A 6,862-nucleotide genomic window follows, 5' to 3' on the forward strand; every position below is an offset into this window, starting at 1 on the left:
TCTTTGAGGAGACACAAGTTTTAATTTAATTGTCATATGTTAAGTATTGTTTATGTTGCTATGTCTATGCCTTTTGCTTGAGGACAAACAAAGATTCAAGTGTGGGGGAGTTTGATGAGTCAATAATTAATAGTTTTAATATAATATTTAAGTCCTTTTTAATTAGATTTAAGTTTATTTTATTTTAATATTATTTTCTTTTAGAGCTATTTTACTTCAATTACATATTATTATATTTCAGGAATGAATAATTGATAGATTGAGTCTTGGAGCAAAAGAAAGGGGTTTGGAGCTGATTCGGAACGAAAATACGAAGATTTGGAGACAAAAATATGTCTTCCCCAAGTCAGAAGCTTGGCACGGCCCGTGCTCCCGCTGGCACGGCCGTGCCACCTTCTAGGATCTCCTTTTTCTGCTTTTGCTTAGATTTTAAGATACTCTATTTAGTTTTGACCGAAAAGCCCGCAGTTTCTTGTGGAACATTCTAGTGATGTATTGCTTAGGTTTTAAGTCGATTGTAAACTATAAATAGAGTAGCTAGCCATCACAATAAATTATCTTTTATTCTTGGAATTCAATAAGTGGCAATTGTCTTTCTTCATAAAAGTTCTTTCTTTATTTCTTTATTCCTTGTTATTTTACTTTATGTTTTTCTTCTTCTTCTCTATGTTTACGATGAACATGAGTGCGTAGACTTCTCTTGTCTTGGGATTGTTGGATAAGTCTAATGACATAATCCTAATCAAACCAAGCTTTAACCCTAATCTTATGTAACCCTAGTTTCTAATCTAAACTCACCATTTTAACATGAATTAACCATTATCAAAATGTATAAGCGAAAGTGGAAGGTTTGATAATTGTTAATTCATCATCTCAAATATCAATTCATAAAACGAAAATGGAGTTTTGATATTCGAACAAGTGAATTTAGACAAGGATTGCGAAACATGAAAATAGTCTAGCAAACCTTGAGACATATAAAGTTTTGAACTTCAAGGTTTCTAATAGTAATCAACCATGAAAATAGGCGTGGTTGCTAGAGGAACACACTCACTAAGACCGAAAGGAGATGTGATAGGCTAAAGAGAAACTTGTCTTTAGAGATTAAGTCTAACATCAGGTTCTAGGTTTAATGGTTTGGTTTGTGAAAGATTTGTCGCCATGACGGACCAATAATCCCAAGGCTCTCTTTTATTATTATTATTATTATTATTTTCAACCGTTTAAAAGCTCAAACTTTGCAACTTAATCTCTTCTAATCATCAACTAAAGTTAATTGAATTGAACAACTCCCTCTCAAAACGATACTCTTTTATTACTACCTCAGAAGAACCGTGCACTTGCGGTTTTATCTCATCAATGCTATAACAATCAATCACATCTTCTATACGAAAAGATGCTTCTCTTAGCTGCTTCACCCAAGTTTTAACTCCTTCAGAAGATCCTCCTTCTCCTTCATCAGCAGCTCTTGTATCTGCATCCTTGAGAAAAGCTTTGATGCTCTCAAGTTCATGTTTGATCTCTTCAAAGTCTCCATGTACACCTATAAGCAAAGTTGCTTCTTTTTCTGCAAGATTGCAGAGTTTCTCTAAAACAAATGACACTGTTGTTTCTGCCATTTCAATTATTTGTTGTTACTTGTAAACAGATTTAGCTTTTGCAAGCAAATCAAGTTTTGTTTTTGTGCTTTGCTTTTTCTGTATCATAGGGTTGAGTGTACAAGAAACTATTTTTTATTCTTGTGTTGACTGTTGAGACAAAAACAATTATTTTCAACTTGGTGTGCAACACGCAGTTACATATTGCTTTCAGAACAAGTTGGTGCCTAACACAATTATATACTTTATAATTTATGTCCTATGAATATTGGACACTTTTTTAGATTAGGCGTGTTTTGATTTCGAACACATGGTGTATTCAACACATATATTAACGATGTCGGCGTATCAGTGTCCATGTCGTATCTGATATCCGTGTCTATATTCGTGCTTTATAGTTTATATAATTAATTATATTTTTGATGTCTTTTTAACAATTTTTTTTCAAAAGTGCAAGATAATTATAAATTTCAAGAGTCTATTTTCTTCTTCTTTTTTAAATAAAAAAACTAATCCAAACCTTATGAAAGTAGAAAATAGAAAACGTTTTCACAAATAAACAAAATTACAATTATACATACTTGCTTCATCTTCTTTGGAAGCATTTTTTTATACATCAAAGTTCTCAAAATTCTCTTTTACATGAATACGTGTCCAACTCTTACTTCTCATCTTTAAAGATACTTCCTAAAAAACAAACTCTCTAAAAATACTTTTTAGTATGAGGAGTGTTATTTGAACAACCATTTGGTTGTCAACTTACATGACAACCATAATTTACAAAGAAAAAATAGGTATTTATACAAAAACCAAAGCAATAAAGAGATAAAGTAAAAAGTAATGTGAGTATAAGAGAGAAAGTTGTCACAAAATAAATGTTCAAATATCATTTCTCTTTTAGTATTAAGTAAGGGTGTGCAGTGTGCACTACTTTTTTCGGGAAAATATAAAGTAATTTATTACCTCTTTTTCTCTAATTATAAGATTATTTTAAAAAAATAATTCCTTCAAATATAAGATCATATATAAAATATTTTCGATGTATTCATTATTCTTTTTTCAATTATTTATTTTATTAATACTAATAATTGTCCCTTTTTTATACCAAAAAAAAATAAAAAAATACTAACAATATAATTGTCTTGAAATATTATAACATTTAACGCATTTATATATAAATGACAATTTAATAAGTTATACATTTTTCAAACAAATTATTACTTTTTTCTTGGTTAAGAACAATTTTTTTTTCTGACAAGGTTAAAAACAAATTTATTAATGTTTTTGATGGTGGCCGGGGTTTGAAGTCCGAACCTTGTATATATTTATGCGATATTCATACCAACTGAACTATGTTCATGAAGACAACAAATTTATTATTTTAATAACTTACTTTAATATTTGGGGTTATTTTTGTGTAAAAAAATTATATTAAAAAGCGGAGGGAGTACAAAGGATAAAAAGTGGTGATGTGAGAAAGTAGAGATCATGTAGGAGAAAAATAGCATATGTCTCATTGGACCATTTGCACGATCTGACTATGGCTGTGATCTCTAGCATTGAGATGTCCATAGCTTCCATGACACCTCATCAACATCAAAAAATCAATTATTTGACAATGAGTATAAAAATACATAATTTATAATTAATAAAAGAAATGATATTTGTATAAGTATTTTTTGACAACTTTTGAAACAATTATCTTTCTCATACTCACATGTTTTTTATTCTCTCTCCTCCTTTTCTTTCTCTGTCTATTATTCTTGTCCAATAAAAATAAAGAAAAAGTGGTTGTCACAAAGATTGTACAAAATTGGTTGTAAAAATATTACTCCTCTAATAATGTGACTTTTTTTTAGCAAATAAATGATGTAACTATAAGAAAAAGAAATAAGTAATTAAAAAATAAAATAATATTTATACATCATAAGTATATGATGTTGGATAACTAAAAAGTTGTGGAGATAACATTTTTTTTATCGTATTAATTATGATTATATTTAGAAAAAATTTAAAAATATAGCAAATAATTTAAAATAAACTTTATATTTAAGGAAAATATTTTTCCCAAAAGGAATCTCTATTTTGGGGCAATGATAGTATCTGAGTTCACTTTTAGGAGAGACAAAATGTGATGAAAGAAAAACAAATGATTTTTTACCTAGAAAAAAAAAAACAAATGAATTTCATATATTTGAATATTTTGTAGTCGAACTATTATAGCATCTAGAGTTGAGTTCATGCAGGTGGAGTTTAGTATGGGAAATGGAAGTTGTTTTCTATGATGAGAAAGGCTAAACATGAATATATATATATATATATATATATATATATATATATATATATATATATATATATATATATATATATATATATATATATGGTTTTGCTAGAAGCCATCCATGAAGGTGTCTTTTAGCAACCCACACCTCAAGGTGTGATTTTTACTTTTTAGTTATAGCTTTGCTAAAAGACACCTTCATAAAAATTAGTTGGTGTCTTTTAGCAAATGCTCATAGAATAACTTGCTAAAAGACACCTTCATAAAATGTGTCTTCTAGCAAAACCCATATATATATATATATTCATATCGTGTTTGTTACATTTTTTAATATTTTAATTTATTATTATCTATTTGTTACATGTGCTTTTTGTATTGAAAATTAAGGGCATTTTGGAAAGAAAAATCAAACCCAAAAGTGCTGAAAGGGGTAGTTTTCTTTATATATATAGTATAAATTAAAAAATATCCATTAAATACATCAATGTGTTGTGTTTGTCTCTTCCATTTAATATCAGTTATGCTTATTTTCAGCTCACCATGAGTTAAACCCCTCCTTGTGGTTTAGACATGGTGAGGTTATGATGTTTATTTACTTTCTAACAAACTGCTTTAACCCAAAATCTTTAGAAGTAAAATTTGATCACTTTTATTTCTAATGCCATAGTTCCTTGATCGTTATTTCTAAGCGCTAAGTTCTTGGTAGGCCTCATGTCGTAGGCCAAGGAGCTCAGGTCCTGAATACTCTTTGTGAGGAAATGGTGAGCACCTAACCTAGAAACTATTGGGTGTTAAATTCTGCGTAATCATACCACAAAAGGAGTTGACCTTGGTCAACGGTTGACTTTTTTTTTTTGTAAAAATTTTAGAAAGAAAGAAGAGAGAATGAAATTGGGATCTTAGGTCAAAAATTGGGATATCACATGTATCCTTCGGTTGATTCTGCTTAAGTTTGTGATCTCCTTTATTCCGGTCTACTTTTTTTCCTTCTTCAAGGCCCCCTCAGGTAGAATTTCTACCCTTGAATCTATTTTTAATGCTTTTTTTTTTTTTTTTTTTTTTGGGGGGGGGGGGGGGGGGATGTATACAATGTGTTTGAGAAAGGATGAGGGAGGTTTGGGTGTTAGGGGTTTGAAGGAGTTTTATCTTACTCCCTTAGGTAAATGGTGGTGCGGATTCTTCATGAGAGGGGAAGTTTATGGTACAGGGTGTTATGTGCCCGGTATGGAGAGGAAGGGGGCGGTTATGCTGTTCAAGAGGGGGGAGGGATCGGTGTGGTGGAGGACGATTCAGAGTGTTAGAGATGGAGTGGGATGGGTTGATTCATGATGGTTGCGAGATAATACAACCCTTCAAGTGGGGGATGGCGAGTCGACTTTGTTTTGTACTGATCCATGGATTGACGGGGAACCTTTGTGCAAAGTGTATGTGCGATTGTTTGAGCTTTCTGAGAATAAATTAGAGTTGGTAGCTAATACGATGACAAGGGGTTGGGGCATTGACAAGGAGGCGTGGATGTGGTGTCGGAGCCTTTTTCCTTGGGAGGAGGAGTTGTTGGGGGAGTGTGCAGCTAGACTTACCTCAGTTACTTTACAGGTCGGGAGGGTCGACTCTTAGATTTGGTCTCTGCATAATTCTAACTGTTACACTGATAGTTTTGCTTACTCTTTTTTAATATAAACAGATATCGGGCAGGAGCAAATAAATAACAATAACTTCATGTGGTTGAAAGCGGTGCCTTTAAAAGTATCTATTTTTGTGTGGCGTCTGTCCCTAAATAGGATACCAACTAGAGACAAGTTGTTCCAAAGGCGTGTGTTAGCGGAGTTCGATCAGAGTTGTCCTTCTAGCCGCGGCCTAGATGAGGACAAAGACCATTTATTTTTTAATTGCGGTTTTTTTGGAGGTATTTGGAAGCATATTGTGGCTTAGTTAGGTTTCTCAACAGCTTTACATGGCTCTTTTCAGCATCATTACTATTAGTTTGGAGGGTTGCGTGGCTCTTCGAAAAGTTCAATTGAATCCATGAACATTATTTGGATGTCAGTTGTCTGAGCAATCTGGAAAGAGCGTAATAACAAAGTTTTTCAGAGAAAAGAAGAGCAACTTCAAGCGATTAGCGAAAGGGTGAAGCTTCAGTCCTTTTGGTGGCAGAAATCGAAATAAGTTACCTTCGATTAAACCACACTTTCCATCTTAAGAATTTCTAAATCTTTTTAACTGTTTTCCAAAACTTAACCTTTTATATTTACTATTGCAACAAAAGATTTATTTGATTTTCCTACAAACAAGTTTTATGCTGAAATGTTAATCGATTCCATAGCTCCACAATCCCTGTTGGATCGATATCTTTTTATACTATAACTTGGAAAGTGTATACTTGCACTTAGTCTTTCCACCTTAAAATACTCATAGTGTTTTGGGAGACACCAAATTTTTGGCGCCATTGCCGAAGACTGCAAGATGTTATAGTTTTCAGTAGCTTATCATTAGGTAGTTAGCTTGTTTGTTTAGTTATTTATTTACTTGTGAAGTTTGGTGAGGGCACAATTCTCACCATAGTTACACCTAGATACTAAAATAGAAAGGACATTCAGGAAAAGAAGGTAGTTGTTAAAGTCAAAGACGAATTCCAATCTAGAGGATCTAGATCAGAACTTCATACAGAGCTATAACTCTAACAAGTCTAGCTCAGAGGGAGATTCATCTGTCAATATGGGTGACAAAAACAACACCTTAGACATTGTAAATGACAAGGGGAGGTCCATCAGAGAATATGCAGTGTTTGATCTAACATCACTCCACACTAGCATAGTGAAGTCAGAAGTCACTACTGTTCAGTTTGAGTTCAAGCCTATCATGTTCCAAATTCTGCAACCATTGGTCAATCTTCAGGAGTAGACATATATGATCCCTACCTACACCTGAATCAATTCACTGAAGTAGCAGAAAATTTCAAGATCGCATGTATAGAAGATGATAG

The sequence above is a fragment of the Medicago truncatula genome, chromosome 3 (genome assembly GCF_003473485.1).
Source record: "Medicago truncatula cultivar Jemalong A17 chromosome 3, MtrunA17r5.0-ANR, whole genome shotgun sequence".
In the NCBI taxonomy this organism is placed as follows: Eukaryota; Viridiplantae; Streptophyta; class Magnoliopsida; order Fabales; family Fabaceae; genus Medicago; species Medicago truncatula.